This window comes from Lathamus discolor, chromosome 1 (assembly GCF_037157495.1).
Source record: "Lathamus discolor isolate bLatDis1 chromosome 1, bLatDis1.hap1, whole genome shotgun sequence".
NCBI lineage: Eukaryota > Metazoa > Chordata > Aves > Psittaciformes > Psittacidae > Lathamus > Lathamus discolor.
In genome coordinates this window covers 71,358,325-71,379,602 of record NC_088884.1, presented here as the reverse complement: position 1 = coordinate 71,379,602, position 21,278 = coordinate 71,358,325, and the positions used below count along the sequence as shown (strand labels likewise).

Below are 21,278 nucleotides of genomic sequence, written 5' to 3'. Positions count from 1 at the left end.
TTGCTGAAAGAACAAGAGACTTGGAGAGTAAAGAGAAAACCCTTTCCTGACTATCTCCCCAGAACAGAAACAGTGGGAAGAAAAACTTCACAGCTGCCTTTCTTCTACTCTCCCTCCTGCTGACCACCATCATGTGGAAAGGCCCTCCTGTTTCAGAATCAAATGTCTCTGGAAGGAAAAATACTGCAGAAATTCCAGATTTTAAAGGGCAAACCCCCAGATTTTCATGACTTAGTCAGCAGCACAGCTCTAAAACCCCATAAAAAGACGCAAGAGATCTCAAAATTCTATGTCAGAGCAGCCAGGACTCCAGCTATCTGCCAAATACCCCAACTTCTCCATGTGTGCTAATCCTGCCAGCGCTCTGGAGCCTGTGGGCTGATAGCAGACTTTCCATGGAGGCTCAACTAGAGGTGACTGTTGCATCCAGGATGTGAAAGAAACAGGCTTAAAGTGAACATAGGGACGCATGTTCTGTTGATGGCTAAGTAAATCCTCCGTCTTGAAACACGAGATGCAATAAGCAAGAGACAGACCTCCGTGCTTCCATTGCACAGGAACAGAGGAGGCAGCTCTGCTTGCCAGAAGTGCTTACAGAAGCAATAGAGGCTTGCTGGCTTCCATGGAGATGTGTAATGTAGAATCATCATCAGTATCCTGGGGCAGGAGTGCAGCAGAAACTGTTAGCAAGATCTCTCTGCAGGCAGAGAGATCAATGCATGAAAACAAATGGTAGCGCTCAAGAATGTCAGATTTCAGTTGGAAAGCAATTTTATTGTGTGGTTTCCAAGGTTTTATTACTATTCCAGATAAAGGAAGAAAATTCTAAATCCTTTTAATCCTATATCTTAATTGGATGAAAGGAGTGTCTGCCAGTACAGAGAGAAGCAACAGGCTTTTAGAATCATAATGAAATTACCTGCCCCTATTGCACTTTTCATGAGTAGATCTCAAAACACTTTACAAGAGGAAGTCAACTTTGCTATTTCTGTTTTATAGAAATAGTTTATGCAGCTGATATTACACTCTCTTTTTATGCCTCCATACACTAGAAAAGGATTTTGTAATGGAACAAACTGTCTTTTGTAATGGGTAAACCACTAGTATTTAATTAAGCTAGCAGTGGGATGGTGCTCATCAGCAGTTTTAAAATATCCCTGACTCCACACCTCTGGGAATATCACTTTAATAGTCAAATAAGAAAATGAACAAAACTTAAGATTTGCATGGGAGCTTTATTCTCTCTTTTATTTCTGAAACTACCAATAAAGCCTTTCCTCCTGGACAAGGGAGAATAAATATCTTCAATGCAGAATGTGCAAAAGTTCAGTGAAGTGGCAGAATTATCTAATAGCTAATTTAGGGATGCACATAACCAGAGTAAAGAGGTGGCAGTTCTTTATACCAGCTGAAGCTGCATTTCCTGAATTTCTCCTAAGAAGCATGGTGAGTGTCTTTGATCTCGGCACTTCACCTCTCTGAATCTCTGATTCTGCTGGGGCAATGGTCTGTTAAAAGTCTGACATTTTCAAGCACAGACAAAAAGTACCTTGTTGCTAGTATTCCAAGCGTTATCCACATTTGAGAACATAGGCTCGATATTGTATGCATGTATAATACTTTATAGTACGTATGTGCACTCAGAGAATTTGCTGATCCTGAGGCGCAATTTCCTGGTTTTCAGAGAGCACATTTACAAGGAGTACCTGGTATCCTGAATAGGTATCTCTCTTCTTGTAGGATGGCAGCAGCTTTCTCTTTCAGTTCATGTCGTTCAACATTAAAGAAAAACACAACAAACAAACCTAACACAAAAACAAAACCCAAACCAAATATCTACAGAAATCACCTCTGCTTTATTGTGAAACACTCTCCTTCAACATTTCTGACAAGTAAGTCTTGAAGTTATGAAACTTCCTGACATATACTTTCATGTAAACTACAGGTAAAAGCATTCCAAAGGTGATCCCACAAATAGTCACATCCACTGCCCAGGCTCTGTAAACACAGCATGTGATCTTGTATTCTTTCCCTAATTCTCGGGGTTAATTCATTAAGAAGAGTTTGATGCCTTAATTCATATTTTAATTCAGCAATGTATTAAAAAAATAGTTTAGTTTTCTCCTCTTTTGAATGGACTATTTCTCCCACTTAATGAGACCTTAGAGCATGATTTGTTCTACTGGAGTGGAAGGATTTCATACAGGCATTCCCATGCTAGCTGTGGATTCTACCTCTCCAACACCTGCAGCAGTACAGAACTCAGCCCAGAATAAGTATCTGAGCATGTAGTCTTGCAGACCAGTTTTACTGTCTGCTTTAAACTTAGCACTATGATTGCTATGCTGATAGAAATTTCAATGGCTCTATATGAGGTGTAGTTAGAGCTATGACAATCGTTTTGTAAGGTCTCATTTTTACTTTTTCTTAAAACTTGTTTTCTTCCAATTATTTACTTTTCCTTGATCAGTCTTCTATTTATTTCACACACATGCACCCCACCACCCACACTACTCCCCCCAGTACTGCAGCACAAACAGAGCACAACTGCACTACAAACCCATATGATGTATATTCTAGAAGAGTGCATTCTGTAATTGCTGGTGCCACTGCATCTTGATGATTTCCTATGCAAGTCTATTAGCTGTGAGTGACACTGCTGAGGAAGACGCTCCAAAAGAGTAGTAACCAGGAGGACAGGCCAAAGGGGGCTGCTTGGGCAGTGAGGTAGCTCTCTTAATCCTCTACCACATCTGCTAAGCTAATGCCAGGAAACCAGTTCCTTTGGCATAGACAGTAACCTCCCAAATCCCCAGAGAGCACACAGAAGCTGTTTCACAGCACTCTGTGCCTGCCAGCCAGGAGGGATGTGTGATGGGATATGGGATCATGAGTCCAGGGTGAGAAACCACAAGGATGTATCATCCATTACCACCACCCACCACATGCCTGCAGATGTGGGACCTGAGAACAGAGCGCTAGTGTGGAGAATGTCAAGATGCAGAAGCGTGGTAGGCTGCCGTATGTTGGTAAGTGCGAGATTACCTAACGCATGGTTAGCATACAGTGTAGGCAGGTTTTATTAGCAAAGTTCAGACCATGATGTGCTAATTAAAGAAGAGGTTGTCCTAGTTGCTAAGGAAATGAATGCTTTCTGTATTACTGCTTCTATTCCAACAAAGCATGTTCTCAACTGTCCCTCAGGTTGTGTTTGCCAGAAAGAGGGGTCAGGGCTTGATATTGTTGCTTTAGTGATTACAGTGCTCCTGTGAGCTGATTTTCAGGTCAAGTGGTAGTAGGTGAAACGGATGTCAGGGAAAAGTGTTTTAAAACACTCCTTTATGAGGCATATGTCTAGTGAGAAGCTCTTTTTAAAACTCCTGGTTTCAGGGCATATTGTTTTTGTTTTTAAGCTGAGTTCTGCTTCTTTCAGGAAAGATGCAGTCCAGACCAGCAGATTTGTGTGCTTTAAAATTGGTCTAACTCTTCTGCAATGCAGAATCTAATGGAGTGTTGGAGCCAGTCCTAGAATAAAGGAGATGTAATGGTTTGAATTTTTCATTAGTAAAGAAGCTGGCTACCACCAGACAGGCATCGTGCTTAGTCTCATGAGAAAGCATTCTCTGATTCATTATTCCTCTACCACAATACATACTGTGCATAGGCAGCTGCTACAAACATAAGGATGCATCAACATCAACAGGACTGAAAACTGCATATTGTGAAGTTAATATGTAAGTAAGCGAAAAACTGTCTTCATGGGGTGGTCCATTGCTGGCTGCTAGTCCCACAGCAACTCTGTCATCCTTCATTCTCAGTGTGAGATTAACATCAGTCGCAGCTTGAAACTTACATGATTGTGTACAGCATCTTCAAAGCACTTCGTTTTTTTTTCTTTCCCCTCTGCGCCTTCCATGCAAACCCTGTCACCAGCACTATAAAACTTTCTCCTCTATCACTCTCTGGGCCAGTGTTTGTCTGGCTGTAACTTTGTGAGATTCCAGAGCCATGATACTCCTGTGTCATGGAGACGGGCAACAATAATCAAAAATTATAAAAAATCAAGATAAAATTGTCTGTCTTTGGGAGACCACAGAGCTCTACATTAACCTCCAGTTTCAAGTGTGCTGAAACAAAAACGACTTCTTTTCATTATGCTTTTATTTTCTGAAATAATATTCCTCTAGCTATTATACCGGAACACGTTCCCTGTATTTCATCTGCTCCCCTCCTACCCCGATGCAGACGTTGCAACATTTGGCATCACCCCTCCCTACCAGCTGGTTTGTTGCTGCATTTTTCAAGGAATAAGTTGCCATTTCCAAAGAAAGGCCTTTGAAGTCACAGAGTTCCACTCCCAACTTTCTCTCCCTGAGGACTTTAACCCCCCTGTGACATTCATTTTTCTTTCTCTTAAAAATGCTCCCTGTGCAATTTTATCCGGTCTAATTTTGCATTGCAAACTCTGCAATATCCTTTTGCCAATTCAAATGTTTCATGAGGGGCTGTGAAACCCTCATAACACAAAAATCTTTAGCTGAACTTCAGACTGGGCTTGACAAATGAACAGGAACCTCTTGCTGCCTCAGATTCATAGCAGAGACGGGAACCTGCCAGAACCTTCTGCTGTCTGCTGGAGGCAGATGTGGACTGTTAGGCTTTGAATATTTAGGAGAAAGTTCTATATTTAGAGCTAAGCTCTGTTATTTAATATTTAGGAGAGAATCCAACAACAGATGAGCCTCAGTTCTTCTCCTGAGTTACTTTGCTTTGGTGTTTCCATGTTGATGTGGTTGGGGTTTTTTTCAAACAACCTTTCTGTTAATAAAGCTTGAAGCAGAATGGGATCTTGGTGCTACGGTAAAGCCAGTGCTTTCATTTGCATTTTGGTGGGGGATTCATCGGTTTATAGGGAGGTACAAAAACAGCTGCAAATATTCTGTGTGTGTGTTGCGTGAAGAACTGAGTGCCGATGTGGGAGAAACATTTGCCACAATTAGCTATTATTAGTCTCAGTAGTCAATGTTCATCAGAAGTTCATCCTGTCTGGTAGTCTTGGTCTGTGATGAAGCCTAGTGCTTCAGTCCTTGCCAAATTAACAGGAAACCAAAATAAACAGACATCTCTAAAGACCTTTCCTGCTTGTAAAATGTACCAACCATTTTAAAATCTCTTAGGACAAGCTGCTTGGATAAGATGTTAATGCATTTACTGGATATGCTGACATTTAATAGAGGAAATTACTTTCAGCATGATCCATATTGGATAGTAAAAGGGGGTAGGATTCCTTGAAAAATGAAAAGAGCTCTTAAAAAAATTAGGGCTTGCTGTCTACACTGTATTTATAAATCAAATATATCAGTTCTTGCTTAAATTCTAAGTTCATTTGTACTCAAGAGTGGATAGTCATAAAATGCCTTCTCCTTTCTAAATGAGATCAGATCAGGGCTAGGCTCAGCCCTTTACTTGTAACTTTTGCTTTGGTATGTAACATTTGGAGACTGACCGACTACACCTCGTTAGTGAACAAGCTTACAGTGGGCAGTATTGCTGTTTTGTCATTCCCATTTAACCTCTATAGGATTAGCATTATTTTACCCATTAATGTTTCACTGCCTGTCATCATATTCACTGGTCTCTCTATTCAAGTTGGTCACTGATGGGACAGTTGGGCTCAATAGTTAATTACTTGTCAAATTAATCACTACTTCCACTTTAGAGACACATTTTTAGTGGTATAGAAAGAGTACTGCATTTCCAGGGAGGAGGTTAAAAGATTAACTAAAGGTATTTTCAGTGTTCCACAAATTGGATGAGATTTGTTGAGCTAGCCATTCAGTGCACTGGGAAATCTGTGGGCTGCAATTCAGAAGATGTTTTTAGTCTTCCCTGCTTTTTCTCTATGATTTTCTTCCAGATTTCATTTTAATTACTTCCTTGAGCTCTCTGAAACAGCAGTATCTCTTTTCACTTTATCCTTTGTGTTTATCTGTGCATAGATCTCTGGCTCCATTGTCTCCCTCTGCCTTTTCTTTCACCACACTGCAATCTCCCCATTTCCCTCCTTCCCACAATGTTATTAATGCTTGTTTTTATTTACTTACTTTTGAGGACTTGCATTCAAAGACCAACTTCTTCCTTAGACATTCCCAACCTCCTCTGGAGGCCAGGTGTCTATCAGTGTTCCTAATCCTCCACCAACCTGTTCCTGCTTATGGCTAGAGCATCGGCTTTTTGTCATAGCTATAGAGGGAGCAACACTGACTCTTTTACTGCTGGCAGCCATCCTTCTTTCCATCCTGTGTGTTTCTTCTCATCTAGCAATACCCATGAGGTCTGTACAGCCCATTAAAAAGTAATGAAGTTGGCAATTTTACGTTTTCCAGCATGCTGTTATCACCAGCATCTTAGGAGTTGAGTTCCGACTTAGATACCAAAGGTACCAAAAGTGCATTAAGATTACGTAATGTTCTAATCAGGTTGTGTCTTTTGCTAGAGGAAACGAACCTCTTATGGGCATTCCCTGTGCTTTTTATAGAAAAGCAGTGTAAAAAAAGGTTGCTAATTTTCAATGCCTACAACAGTATGAGCATCTAAATGTACATATTCCCAGATGAGAAACAGCATTAACAGTAAGTTAAAGATTTTAGACTGTGAATCCCACCAACGCAAGCCATAAAAGGGGAAAAAAAAAAAAAAGAAACAAAGAAATAAGCAGCAAAGTTCTTTAGTGCCTTGTCTGTGCTCCGATTGTTCTTTATTCTGTCTACCTTCTACTCCCTCCCACTGCCCAAATGTTTCCACTTGTACCCATGAATTACTGTTTTAACATATCAAGGGTTTCTGAAAACAGATGAAGTAAATAGATAATAAATTTAGAAAAGAGGTTCTTAGAACTACAGAAATACAAAAGTCAGGTTGATTTCTTTCTTTCCCCTCTGAAGAGTATATGTGTCAAGCTGAAAAACTAGCTCTGTATCACATACAGATGACTACTTCAGAAGTTATTTCCCAAAGCAATGTTTTCATAACACCACTAGCAGATTCCACCTAACTAGTTCTTCTTTACTAATGCATCTTTTTGTTTTTTTGGTTCTCTCTGAAACAAACACTTATGTGATAACCTATTCAGACTGTTTGATTTATTTTTTATTGTTTTGTTTTTCAAAGAAAGGGACTGGTAAGTGTAGGTGAACAGAGCAGATTCCTGCCAAAATCAGTAGAGAGATTCAGTGCCTGATGAGACATACTGCATGCGTGTTTTTAGCAGAGACCCTGCAATTCTAAGAGAGGATTCTGGATCACTCATTCACCAAGTCTCACAGTTCAGAAGACAGTCAAACCTTTATTTTGTGTGTATGTGAACGTGAGATAAGGTTTTAAAGAGTTTATGGATCCGCCTACTCGGGAAGGGGGTGTTCTTTTGGCTGTTGCTTTTAAAAAGGTTGTGAGTTTAGTTGTAAGGAATGTGTATAGCACTGTATGAAACACCTTTTCTCTCACCCAGAACTGCTAAGAGTAATACCTTTATGCAGTGTTTCTTGACAGAGAAAAATGCAGTAAGCTTTTCCTAGAATAAAAAGAAAAAAAAGCAGCAATTAAGTGTACAAATATATGCAGCAATCCTACCTAATAATCTTGATGAATGATGATGAATGGATCGTGCACACTGGATTTCTATTCACCTTCTGTTCGTGTATTGTCCCAAATTGGGTCACCTTCAGCCACACAGAATTACTTAAGAAGCTTCATTTTTTGTTTGCTTGTTTTTGACAAAACCGACCAAAGAGGTGAACACGGCACACCAGTTTTTATAATTAAATCAGATGGGATTTCTGGTATATATTTAAGCCCCAGCCCTGCAAATCAGAGCCAGATCAACACTTCTTAACAACGTACGTAAAAAGGCAATGTTTCTGCCCTAAACCAGACTAAGAATGGGGCTGCTGTTGCTATGAGAAAGGAATTGGAGGGAGACAGGCTGTAGACTGTGTGGAAACTGTCTACTTTGAGCAACTTGGAAAGACTGGGCAGCATGTTGCTGGACACAGCACTGCTGGAGAGGCTGCTGAAACCCAGCAGGGGATATCACACCAGACATCCTGCCTGTTCTCTTATGACCTACAGTCATAGCTCAGAAGAGCTGCAGTCCTAGTTTTCCACAGCCATTGTGGTTTTCCACAGCCCTGGCATAGCCAAAGCAGCCTTCTGGACCATTGCTTGGCTAGTCCGCACCTGGGCCTAGTCTGTTGCAAAGGTTTACATATTCCTATAAAAACTATCTTAATTTCTCTGGAAAACTGTCAGCATGCAATGTTTGGTATGTCTGTACAGCTTTTTTGGAGTTGTGGTCTCAGCACTCACAGTCTTTAGTGACTCACTGAGGCTAGAGATGGGACCTTCACTCTTGTCCCAAAGTATCTCAGACTCCCACTCAAGACAAAGAGTCTCCCACTGAGCCACAGCACTTGCAACAGCCTCTGGAAAATTCCTGAGCTCCAGAAGCTTGACAAAAACAAGTAAATAGAAAGAACCTGTTTGAGATAATTTGCAGTGACCGCTGAAATTCAATATCCTCTCCCCCTGAGTCTTGTTCATTTGGACTCATGTTACACAGCATGTTCAGAATCCTATCTAATTTCCATTTGTTTGGGACAGAGGTTTTAACATGCATGCCAATAAGAAGCTATGTAATTTTTCTCATTAACAACCTTAATCAGTCAAAAAGACATTTGTGCCCACGTTTCCACTGGTTACATTACAGCCTGGAGTACTGTTGTGTCCATTTCACCTAAACTTTTTAAGTATACGCTGCAACTTTTTGGCTCCTTCCTTTTTGCTCACAGCCCCTCCAGGTCCACACTGTAGTGTTAGTTATGGTGTCTGGTTTGTTTTGACACTGTCATCCCCCAGGTTTAAATAGCCAATGTACTGCTGATGTGGTTCATCAGGAACTAATGCCTTGGTCTCATGAAAGCAACAGGTTTGAGCAGCAGTACTGGAGACAAAGCTGGTAACAGGAAAAGGCTAAAGAATGAAGTGTACACTACCTGCAAAATGGTTTGCTCTGCTACCATCTTAGCCATGTCAGGCTGACAACATGGTGCAAGGTCCCCATGCAATTGTGATTGTTTGCCCTCAAGCAGTGCTGAGAGTCATTTGGGATTTTGACACTCAAGCCAGCAGTCTGGTGTGGAAAAATGAATCCTTCAGATATCTGGTAAGGTTTCAGCACTGTCTGCCAGCATCTGCCAGCTGAAGATTTGGTGCTCAGTACCCAGGAGACAGAAAAAGTTTTGAAAGCTGAAGATGGAAAATTCTTTTTTCCTCTTTCCTGCTCAGAGAGGAGTAGGTGTGAATTCAAACTGGTGGGGACAGGATATTTTTAGTACATCTTAGCAATTTCTATTAACTACTTGTCCTCCTGCATTTACTCCTCCCACTTCATCCATATAATTTTGTCGCTGGTAAAATGACACACACTAATGGAAGCATGCATATTGCTTTCAGTTTGCGGCCTGCTAAGAATCATAGGATCATAGAATGGTTAGGGTTGGAAACGACTTTAAGATCATCTAGTTCCAAGGCCCCAAAGAAGTTGACACATGGTTTTGAGATAACCATCTACAGTCTCCAGAAAAAGACTGATCCCAGTCTGCAGACATTCTCTACTGAGTTTTAAGCTTTTGCTTACAAAAGTAAGAGAAGAAGAAGATATCAGAAAAGGAAAAGATATCTATACGTTTGCATCTGTTCTGGTTTTGGCTCAGGTAGAGTTAATTGTACCCCAGCCAAAACCAGCACAGCATTAAAATTAATTGGCAAGTATAGAGCTGTGGGGCTACTGACCTCGTTGTGTAATCCTGTCACTCAAGGGATATTAATCAGTCCAATATATGTTAAGATTCTAGAGTAGAAAGTGTCACTTTTTCACTACACTTGGTGCAGAACTGCACAACTACCCTGAGGACAGGCTAAAGACTGGGTCTACTGGAATTTTCTTCAAAGGATGCCTTTGAAGTAGCATGTTAAGCATCAGTTATATCACAGATGTACACTGTGCTGAAAATCTATTGCACTGCATATCTGAGGCATATTTGTGAAGTATCAGGCTTTCTGGCCAACCCAAACATTTTGTGACCATTGGCTTAAAGCATGCCCTTCTTCTGAGGCTATTCTTTGAGGCAGAGAAAACTGAAGATTACTATTTTGCCAAAGGCTACCTCCTTTCCTAGCAGAAGGAACATAGGTCATAGAAAATCAATTGGAACATAATTCATCTGGTGTTATTCCTCTTTCAAATCAGCCCTCCGCTGTCTTTAGACAGTATGCTCTGCTTACACCTCTGCTGGATTCGACATTTTGACATGTGAGGTTAGGCCACAACTTTCTTTGTTCTGAGTCTAAATCTGCTCAAGAGCAGTGAGAGAGATTATCAAAACAATCATTGTGTGCACCTGATTACTAGTACTTAAAGCAACTGATCTTCTGAGGTAATAGTGCAGATAGATGGAAATCAAACAACGACAGCTGTATCTGCTAGCACCCAATTTGTCGTGCAGGTGTCACCTGCACCCAAGCCTTTCCCATGAGTATGCTGGTAGATAGGATTATCTTCCTGTTCGTGCCCTATTACACTGACACTGTCAAAATATTCTTCAAAAAAAAAGTAATTCATTAGTGCCCTACTTTCTTCCAAAATTCTCAAAACGGAGAATACCTATTGTGAGTATTATTTCAAGGAGCAAACCACAAAACTGATGGCAGAATCCTATTCTAACTGTAGTTTACATTAAATATAAACTGTTTGGGGTGTCGTAGCATTCTGAGAACTTCAATGGCATAAAACCATCTAGGCATCTGACTCTTATTTGTGCCTATTAGGTTTTTTCTATAAATGTCATCACTAGAAAGGAACTGAGGAAAAAGCCTTCCTGTTCATATAGGCACTTATCAGCAATGCAATCAGTACAAGCTTGAAGAAACAAACTTCACAAGACTCCATCTTCCCCATTCTATTTCTGTAATATCCAGCCTCACACACAAAAAGTACATTAACAGAACATTGCTGTGGTTGCAAACTCAAGTACGCAGAGTTAGGAAATGATAACAAAATTCTTGTATGCAAACAGAATTTGACAGCCTTTTTTTTTCACATTACTATACAATTCCTAATTACATGATCACAGAGTGATTTTTACCAGACCCTTACTTCACTTGGTGTCCAAAAAAGGTCAGGTGCAGACTTCATAGCACTTCTTAGTATCCTCATCTCTCTTAAAAACATCTGATTTCTTCATCCAGACAATCCTGGTTTTCATCTTGTATCCCAGCTCCCCATCAAATCTCTTTTGTTCTCCTTCTGGCTCCTATGGAAGAAATAAAGTCATCATTGTTAATTCCTGCATCCATCCCTATCTGGGCTTGAGTAGAGAGGGGTAACCACTTTAGAAGAACTAATTTTTGTTCCTGCAGTGTCAACAGAAAAGAAGAAAATAATAAAAACCAAAATAATTTGATGTTGGGTATCAGCAGCTGCAAAACCTGGTAACAAATCAAAGGAGAGTGAGCTTTCTTAGTTGCCGTGTTAGACTAGTCAAAGAACGCAGCTCTTGCCTTTTATCAACTCTCTACTAAGCACATATGGATTTTTAAAGGCTTTTTGGAGTAAAATCCTTTTTTTTAAATGCTCTCACATGGATGGCATTGTTTTCTAGCAGAATTCTGAGACAATTTCTTAATCCAACACTAGTTTTGAAGCTCCAAAAAGTTGCTGACCATCCAGTAATGCATGGCTCATCACCTCTCAGACTTGCCACAGATTATCTTGCAGAAAGAAGTCTTCCAACTAGTCCTTCCTTTCAATGAGCTAATTGATATAAATGGGGTAAGGCTCCTATATTACAGCCTAGTAATTGCCATAGCAAAGCTAGCACTGTATTTGGCATAAAGCCCACTCTCAAGGAATGGTGTATTTTTTACCTTGATCTGGAAGAAGGTAAGGAAATACAGTACTGACCGTGGCTGCATCTATTTTGCATTTGGTTATCCTGAAGGTGAGAAAAAGTCTCAAAAAGCCATTGGGATCAAGTTTGGTACTGTTCAAATCTCGAAGTATTCCTTTCCATTGGAACTGCTGTAATATCAAGCTAGCGCAGGATCAATAAGACAGCACACTTGGAATTATTTTCAATATGGGCAAAGGTCACCACGCCAGTGTAATTTCCAATTCCAGCACTGAGATCTTGTGTGTTGGTTGGAGAAGTGATGTTTAAAATTATTTTCCCTCTCTTCTTTTAACTGGCTTAAACACATGCTAATTCCATTGGAAACTTTGCTTTGTGTGGTCATTTCTTTTAGGTGCTGCAGGAACTATGACTTCTAGTCATCCATGGTAGTAAAAGCCTACTCTTTTCCTCAGTCCACCATCTGAAACAGACTTCAATTTTGGAGTAAGTAGCAATGCCAGCACAGGCTTTGCAGCTCAGAAATTCAGTTACACACACAGAGTGTAAAATATCTATTGCATTGGTTGGGCTTTTTTGTATCTGTTGCTGGATTCCTTCAATGTCACCTTCAGACATTGAAGGACCGTCCTTTTTCTGGGTCTGGCCTTGTCTGCTTGGCCTCTAGTATGTCTGACAGCTTTAGTTTCACCTAAGAACCAATGAAAAAAATCCTAATGTGTCAACATAGACTCTGAAGCACAGAATACTGAAGTGTTAAAGTACTTCTCTGAAAAAGAGGTGTTTAATGTTGACAGGTTCACTGGCACTAATACTGGTCTTGCCTTGTTGCTTGACCTTAGCATCAACTTCCCTGTAACTGCTGTTGAGACTGAGGAGGATTATCCTTTTGTTACTGACATTTTTACTGCTGAGATGGGGTGACCTTTCCTATTCTTTTACAACGTAGCAAGCCCAGATCATAGCTCACAACTTCTCAAATGTCAGAAAGAACACGGAAACTTTCTTTAACATTGACAGTCTTGGTCAGAGAGCTGGATGCTGCTCAGAGTCACATCATAGCCCCAGCAAAGAAACATTTTAGTTTATTCACAGTTGTGAGATACACAACCACCTGTGGCCACTGAATGAGTTGATTTTTGTATGCTTGGCCATTCAGACTACACTCCTTGTTTATATTCAGATGCATGTACATATATTTCCATCGTGCTTTTGTCTGACAAGGACATGAAAGTGGTCTTTCTTCTGCCAATTTTGTTAAACTGCCAGAAAAGATACATGTTGGGCAGTCTTCCTGTTGTGATGGCTATAAAGCAAATAAGCCTGAGGCGTTAGACAGGATATGGGATTTATTTTATCACTTCATTGGATAGTAGCAGCTATAATGCGTTTCTGCTTTAGAGAGAAATCCTCTATAAAATATTTTAAAGAATACCCCTCACTGGGAAAAACCACGGAAGTTCTAGGATCTGACTGATAATTATGGCCACTTATTTTTGGTCAAAAAAAAAAACAAAACCAAGAAGTCTGGGGTAATTTCCTTCCCACAGTGTCTTTTTTAAATTCAGGCATTTTTTTACATAGAGTCTAAAAGCCTGACCATTGCCATACAATTTAAAGTTATTTTAACAAGTCTTGCTATCACGCGTTAGCTTGTAACAGGATCTATGTTTTTATCATTCATCTGTCTGGTTTAGTTTTGTTTACATTTTACATTTACACTTACTCTTCAGTCCTGTACAGACTTTTCTTTTTTTTTTTTTTTTTTGTCAGACTTACAAGAGCTTTAAAATAAAATCAGCATAAATGTGACAAACGCCAGACGTGTTACTACTGACACTCTGGCTGCGTAAGGAAGCAATCCAAGCACTCATATGGCACCCTCCAAACATGCCTAACCCACCTAGCTGGGGACATGGGAGCTAACAGATGATGCTGGCCACAAAGAACATTGCTCAGACTGCATGAAACTTGATGGACAACTTAATATTGTTTCCTTAATCATTATTAGACTTACTGTTGTTGGTTGTCTGAAGAGGCTATTTCAGTGTGGGAATAACTCATTTGTCACATGTATTCTCTGAGTTCATATAACCAGCAGTTATTCCTCCTTTCTGGCAGAAACACTCTGGTGGTGATTGAGTGAGCCTTCTTGCTCTCTTAAAGAAGACACAATTCTTGAAATACTGTAAGGACAGTTTTCCTTCCAATTAGCATCCTGGCTCTGGGGAGGCCTGTATTGGTAACATTTTCAGAAGTTAATGAAGCTATTCTGAAAACAATTCAACCTTCCATGCGTAAGACAGGTACTTCTAATGGAAACGATAGGTCGGGGTTTTTTTAACAGGTAGAGTATCCTCTTTTTTTACCAGAGCAGTGAAAGGCGTCTTTAGACAAATTAAATTTGAAATGTGTTGAGATAAGAGCAGAGGAGTGATGCATCCTGTGCTTTAATACTTCTAGAAAGGATAGCAGGTATTATACAGATCCACAATTCACCTAAGGCTTTTCATGGTCTTATTTATCATTCATACTGCAGGGCAATAAACAGAGAAGTGTAACAAAAGAAAGAGTAACAAGAGAGAGACAATATATCAACTATTGGATTGGAAGTGAGGTGAAGCAGTCAAACAGAAACAATTACTAAAAAAGAACTTCATAAAAGTGTGTGTGTGTGTATGTATATATGTATATGTATTTTTTTCCAAGAACACAGACTGGGACATAAAGGATAGTTTAGACTGAATACGAGTGAAATCAGTGCAGTTGCTCCACTGAGCTTAACATACTTTGATCTATTCTTTAGAGTACCTGGGACAGTTTCATCTTCATAGACAGTGAAGTTTTAGATTATTTTAAAGTCTGTACAATGCTGCTTTTCTTTCCTAGAAGATCCTGTAAAGGGACTGATACTTGTTAATACAGAAAAGTTATGCTACTTTACATTACCCAGAATTTGACTGCAAACAGCATAGGTGTGAAGATTCCTTTGTAAAAGAAAAAAACAAACCAAATAAATAAAAGAACAAAAACAAACACAGGAGAAACTTCAGACACAGCACTTGTTACTTTTTTGTTTGCTTGTTTGGTTGGTTTTTAGCATGCAGTTTTGTATGACTAAGAGATCTGGAAACATTGGCATTGACTTTATGGAGTACAACATAAAGTCTTCTGAGTTATACGAGCCATATTAACAAAAGAATTATCAACTATAAGTACAGGATTGACTTGATCACAGTAGGTCCAAACTCAAAGAAGAACTATCAACCTGAAATGAGATTAACTTCATTAAAATCCACAGGAAGTTCTGTCAGAGACATAAAGTAAACAAACAGGAAAATACCCCTTTCCATAAAGTTTTATTTGCTATAGGGTATAATATTATCTAAGACTCTATTATGCATGTTTACCTTTTTTGTGTAGAAGTACAACTGAACCCTGAGAGAAATCCATATGAAAATCAAAATAAGTTAACACAGAACAACGTTTATTGTTTGAAATCTATTTTGGCATAAAAAAGAAATAATTTCTGGTTTAATAATGACTTTATTTTTTTCATTTTTAATGTTTCAAGTTTTCATGATATTTTAGTCTTTTAAAGGCACTCAGTTTACCAGTCTTTTTTTTTTTTTACCAGTTCCTACAACCCCAGAGAATCTGGATCTTGTTCTGATTTTCTTGTGTTTTGTTGATTTCTCTTTTTTTCTGTTGGACGCACAGAAAAATCTCCATTAAATTTTAATTTACTGCACATTGTGGAAAGCATATGTAACAGAGTTTCCACTTTATTTTCCCAGGGTAGATTATATTTCACTTATTTCTAGTCTGAAAGCCTTTTCCGACTACAAAAGATGCTAGGCAGCCTGCTCTGCAGTAGTCCTGTATTCACTGCAGTGGCAGATGATAACAAGAATGTCAAGATTCAGACTTTTGGTCTTGCTTTTCATGCTCTGTTACTATTAACAGTTGTGCTATTTAGCATCCTGAAGGTAAGAGTGGCAATTTGTAAACAAAGAGTCATAACCTTCTGTGTTAAGTGGATCATTTAACATAATCCAGCCAGCCAGCTAAATCAGATTTGAGTTTCTGTTCCTTAAGAGAACACCCTCAATGGCTGATTTTATGAAAAGTGGTTATCAGCTCCACACAAAAGCAGGTCATGGAGAACTTAGCTTTGTCACAGAATCACAGACTGGTTTGGGTAGAAGGGACCTTCACGATCTAGTTCCAAACCCCTGCCACAGACAGGGACACCTTCCACAGACCAGGTTGCTCAAAGCTGCATCCAGCCTGGCCTTGAACACAGCCAGGGATGGGGCAGCCACAGCTTCTCTGGGTAACCCGTGCCAGGGCCTCACCACCTTCACAGGGAAGAATTTCTAGAACAGTCCAATCTAAATCTCCCCTCTTGACAGCTTAAAGCCATCCCCCCTTGTCCTGTTTCTTGAGTGTGGCACAGCAGCATCAGCCTAGGTATGGAGGAATGGGGACAGAACACCCTTCTGGTTTTCAGAAATGTTTTAGCTTCAATTGCAGCTGCCACATAATGCACTATTAGAGTAGTAAAGCACTTTTCAGTCACCTCTTGAACAAAGCACTGTCTTTTTCCTCAAAAGAGCTGGTAGTGGTTGAATTCAGCTAGAACAATGAAGCAACTCGAAGAACGTAAAAAGGACTTCACTGGTGTTAAATGGGAAATGAACTTCATGCACGTTTATAAGTTTGAATACTTGTGTGCCTTACACCTCTCTTTCACATAAAATTGTTATATTGGAAATAATCTTGTTCTTTTCATTAAATCCAGACAGTATGTGCTTGGGGTCTTGTAAACAGACTTAATCCTATTTTACTTGCTGTTGTTCTGGAGAAGGTATCACAACCCATTTGAAGTTGTGTACTTTTATGCCTTTATCTCTCGTTATTAGGAAAAAAAGAGACCAAATGGTTGTGTGATAATTTTACATCGGTGCAACTTGATCATATAACACTACCTCAAAATTAACATGTTCCTATCATAAAGATCTGGTTTACGTAATTTTTTAATAATAGGACTGTTAAAGCTTTGAGCTTTTCAACCTCACATAACTGCCACTTTTTAAAAAAGCTGTATACTTCAGGTTTAGCTTTTTTCTTTTTTCTTTTTCTTTTTTTTTTTTTTTTAATGTAAGTATACCTCTCACTCTAGAACCTGAGTAGCTTCTAGAGAAACTTTCCTTCTGGCTGAATGAAATCTGAAGTGCAAATATTTGCATCTCATTTCTTCTAGCTGTCCTTGGCATAAGGATCCTTCTGCACTGCTTGTTTACTCTATGTCCAAAGCAATTGCCACTTCAAGATTTCCAAGGACAATGACTGATGGAGCTATTCTATGATGAATATGAAAAGGTTACTTGCTTATAAACACAGTTTCTGAAAAACTGTATCTTCACAGGTAGTCCCTCCTCCTGTCCCTGTTGGATTTTGTGACCTAGTGGTAAACATTCCCAGCTGGAGCTTCAGACAAATGCTGCTCTGGGTTTGGACAACTCTATCATTTTGTGAGTAGGTCACCACCTTGACAGATGCAGAGCAATTGTTTCAATGTGAAGACATTTTGTTTCAGTGTGAAGTTCCACATTTGTTGGCAATGGCGGTACATTTGATAATCCTAATAATCCATGCTGCTTTTAAGAATTTTTGTGGGCGCTGAAAGTTCCGTTCTCCAATAGTAGGTAAGAACATACAGAGACTGTTCAGTATTTTGTAGGGTCAGACTCTGACAATTTGCTAGACAATTTTATGACATCGCATGAGACTAAAATATGTGGAACTGGTGAGAATTCCCATAACAGGCAGCGGACAATCTGGTTTTATTAATAATAAAGCTGTATACAAAATCTTTTTTCCTTCTCCTTACATCCCCAGCAATTCATTCATTGTGTCTGTCACCAAAGCAGTTACAAACCTTCAACAGTGCAAGAAAACATTATTACATGAAGGCTGATCCTTTAGCTTCACTTAGGAGAATGGACAGAATAACTCACTTCAGTATGGCTCACTTCTGACTTTGATTCTCTCATGAAAATAACTAGCACAATAGAAGCCAATCTGTATGTTACAATAGCTTCTCCAGAAAATCATTCATACCAGAATTAAATGCTTTTCACAGATATGCAGAGGTTTTGTGTTATCAGTTTTTGTTTGGTTGGTTGTTTTTCCCCTAAAATGTTTTCCTACTTACCATAATATGTCAACATTTTCAGTTAGTAACACATGATATCACTGGCATGTTCAATTTCATGATTCACTTCAGTTCACTTGACATGACTCTTGACTAAAGCGTTAGGAAGTGGGCACTGCTGGCAGCAGAATACTACGCTTGATGGACCAATGCCTTTAATTAAGTCTGGCAAATACTATCTTGCCATGATAACCTATTCCAGAATTCAAAATATTTTGGTACCGCATACTGCAAAACATAATTTCTGCCCACATTAAAATGACTTCTGGACAAGTTACAGCATTTAAGAAGTTGATGTAACAAGTGAATTAGCATCTATGGCATCTTTTATAGAATGACATTTTTCTCTTAAACTATTCCCCTATCCTTCTGGAAGAAGGAAACAATACTGATACAATCTGTATCCCTATTATTTCTACTTCTGATTATCTACACTGCTACTCAAAGCACATGTATACTTTCCTTCCTCTTCCATTCTAAGAACAGATCAATGCCTTTCAGAATCGGACTGTATGCACATTTGCTCCCCTCCTCTCATTTCTGTTCTCCTTGCAGTCCTCTCCAAATCTCAGGCACTCTTTTGCATCCGTACACACACAGAGTTTATCACACGGTACTCTTAGCGTGATAACGGATTGCAGTGACCCGCTTTACACCGCTAAGGAAGTGAAAGAAAAATTATGAGTAAGAAAAAAAGAGCGTTGTCCTATGCCCACGGAAAAAAACCCAAGCCATCAAACAGAAGGTGCTCTTATTGCTTCACTCTCAGCAGTTACCAGCACACCGGGAAACAACACAGGGACACGCTCCGCCGCATTTAAGGGCAAAGCCGTGGTACTCAGTTCTGACGCGTCAACTGACAGTACTATTAAGCTAGGTCTCCCACCGCCGAGCGTTCACGTTTGAAGGCTGGGCACCGCTTCGCCGCGGTGACGGGCATCCCCCCCGCCGGTGCCTGAGGCGAGGGCCGGCCCGGGGCGGCCCCTCGCTCTCCCCGCACTCACCACACCGCGCTCCGCCGTCCGGCCGAGACGGTCCGCTCAGCTGCGCCGCTCGGGGTGACCCCCCGGCAGGCGGAGGCCGGCGGGCGCGGAGCCGGGTCTCCCCTCGCAGTCCCCTCCCACGGGACCCGCTCGCTGTCCCGGGCCCAGGTGTAGCGACCCGGGTCGCCGCGCAGCGCCGGCGGGCGGGCCGGCCGCGCTGGCAGCCGCCGCTGGTTGGGCGCTCGGCGCCTGTCGCTGGGCGGTGTGTCAGCGGGCTGGCTCCGCCTCGGCCCCGCGCCTCCGCCCGCCCAGGCACAGACATGACACAGACACACAGTCACTGCAGCTGCCGCTGAGCCCGGGGCAGAGCGGCGGCGGGCGACCCGCTCCCGGCACCCGCGGAACGGCAGCAGCGGCCACCCTCGCCTCGGCTCGCCGGGCACAGCGCCGGCGGCGGGCAGCCTCGGCACCGAGACCCGCAGGGGGCAGCCTGGCACCGGGCGCCGGAGGGAGCCGGCGGGGGAAGGCTGGCAGCGGGGAAGGGGCGGGAGGCAAGGGAGGAAGGAAGGAAGGAAGGGGAAGGGGGCAGCCTGGCACTCAGACTCGGAGGCGGCCGCCGGGCACTGGCACGGAGCGAGCCCGGGCGGAGCGCGGCACCCAGCGGCCGCTGAGGCTGGGCCGGCAGCAGTAACAGCGGCCGCGGCGGTGCCGGAGGGAGCCTCTCCGCGCTCTGCTCCACCGTGCCGGTGACCTTCCCGGGGCTGCTCGCCGCCCGCCAGGCCGGGGCAGGGCCTCCTCTCCCCGCGGAGAGCGTGCATCAGGCCTCGGGGAGAGGCCGGGAGGCTGGGCCGGAATCCCCCGTCGCCCCCGAGTCCTTCTGGCCGCCGGCGGGGCCTGTGCGCCGCGCGGCTCGCCGCCTGGGAGCGGGTCGGGGGGAGGCGAGCGGGACGGACGGACGGGTCCGGGCTGCACCCAGGACAGCGCGAAGAGGGGAGCGGGCAGAGAGCGAGAGAGCGGGCAGGAGGAGGCAGCCACTTCGGCGGCGCATCCCAGGAAGAGTGCGACCCTCCCCGCCACCCTCCTCCTCCCGCCGTCAGCAGCTCGTCCCGCGGAGAGTGGAGCCGCTGGTGCCGCCCCGGCTGGGACCCGCCGGCTGACACCTCCGGAGCGCCGGGCTGCGGGGACGGAGCTGGAGCTGCTCTCCTGGAGCGAAGGAGGAGGAAGGACTGCTTGCCTGTGCGGAGAGGTGGGCGCCGAGCGCCCGTCCCGGCGGTCCGGGAGCCACACGGAGAAGGTAAGTGCCTCGCCGGGTCGCTGGTGCTTTTAGAGGCGAGGGGCGGGGGAGGGCGAAGAACAATCGGTGAGTGTCTGCCTTCCAGCAGCCCGGGGGAGGGGGCATCCGAGTCCGGTAGAGCTGAGCGGGTGACGGTTTTATCTCCTCGGTTTTAATCCGCATCAGATCTGGAGTTGAAGAGATGATCCGGCTGAGGCACGCTTGTCGCTCCCCGGGCACAACGGGGCACACCCCCTGTTCCCCAGCTGAGGGAGGTTTCCCTGCCTGGCTCGCACTGCGTTCCACTCGTGAGTCTGACCGGGCGCTGGTTTACACCGCACCCGTGCCTCTTCCCTCCAGCTGGGTGCGTTCCTGTGCCGCGGGGCTCCGGCCGCGGGGCTGGCGGGAGGGACGGAGCCGCCGTCCCGCAGAGGAGCCCGGGACTGCCGGGGCCGGTGGCTGCTGCCGTCGGGGGTGGCCGGGTGTCACGCCGTAGGGCGAGAACGCCTCGCCCCGCGGCGTGTCCGCTCCGGGAGGCAGCTGTCTGAACGGGACCTGCCCGTCGGCCCGGGGAGAAGCCGGAGTTTCGCTGAGACAGTGAAACGGGGAGGGTGGTTTCCCCATCCCCCTCTAGCCTCCCCAGCAGGCTTTCAGCCCTGGAGGCTCTCCTTTGGGAAGGCTTCTGCTATCGCCTCCTATCCGAGATGGTGTCATTTGGATCGTTAATCCCTGCTCACGGGGGGGAAGGAAGGGAAAATAGCAACTTGCGGCCTCTGTGGAGGTGATGTGAAGTTTTGACAGTGCCTTATGTAACACTTTGGAGAGATTCCTAGCAC

The 21,278-nt window shown here is 43.0% G+C and overlaps 1 protein-coding gene and 1 long non-coding RNA gene across 8 annotated transcripts in view; one reads left to right on the top strand and one right to left on the bottom strand.

Moving 5' to 3' along the window:
* Nucleotides 1–7,325: 7,325 nt before the first annotated feature.
* On the bottom strand, nt 7,326–19,395 carry LOC136014607 (uncharacterized). Of its 3 annotated transcripts, XR_010612800.1 has the most exons (5): nt 19,191–19,395; nt 14,778–14,861; nt 13,984–14,200; nt 11,213–11,369; nt 7,326–7,570 (listed from the first exon to the last, which is right to left on the bottom strand). It is a non-coding gene; the product is annotated as an uncharacterized LOC136014607 (long non-coding RNA). The 3 variants fall into 3 exon arrangements; XR_010612798.1 differs by lacking the exon at nt 7,326–7,570 and having other exon boundaries at nt 11,001–11,369; XR_010612799.1 differs by lacking the exons at nt 7,326–7,570; nt 14,778–14,861 and having other exon boundaries at nt 11,001–11,369.
* Nucleotides 19,396–19,722: 327 nt separating this feature from the next.
* Nucleotides 19,723–21,278, top strand: part of LARGE1 (LARGE xylosyl- and glucuronyltransferase 1) — a 277,960-nt gene continuing 276,404 nt past the window's right edge. For 4 of the 5 annotated variants that reach the window (XM_065679433.1, XM_065679441.1, XM_065679406.1 and 1 more), the window contains exon 1: nt 19,723–20,463. The gene's annotated coding sequence lies outside the window, so the exon portion shown is untranslated. Of the gene's footprint in view, nt 20,464–20,628; nt 20,751–21,278 lie in introns of all 5 variants that reach the window. The other variant, XM_065679423.1, reaches the window with a different exon arrangement.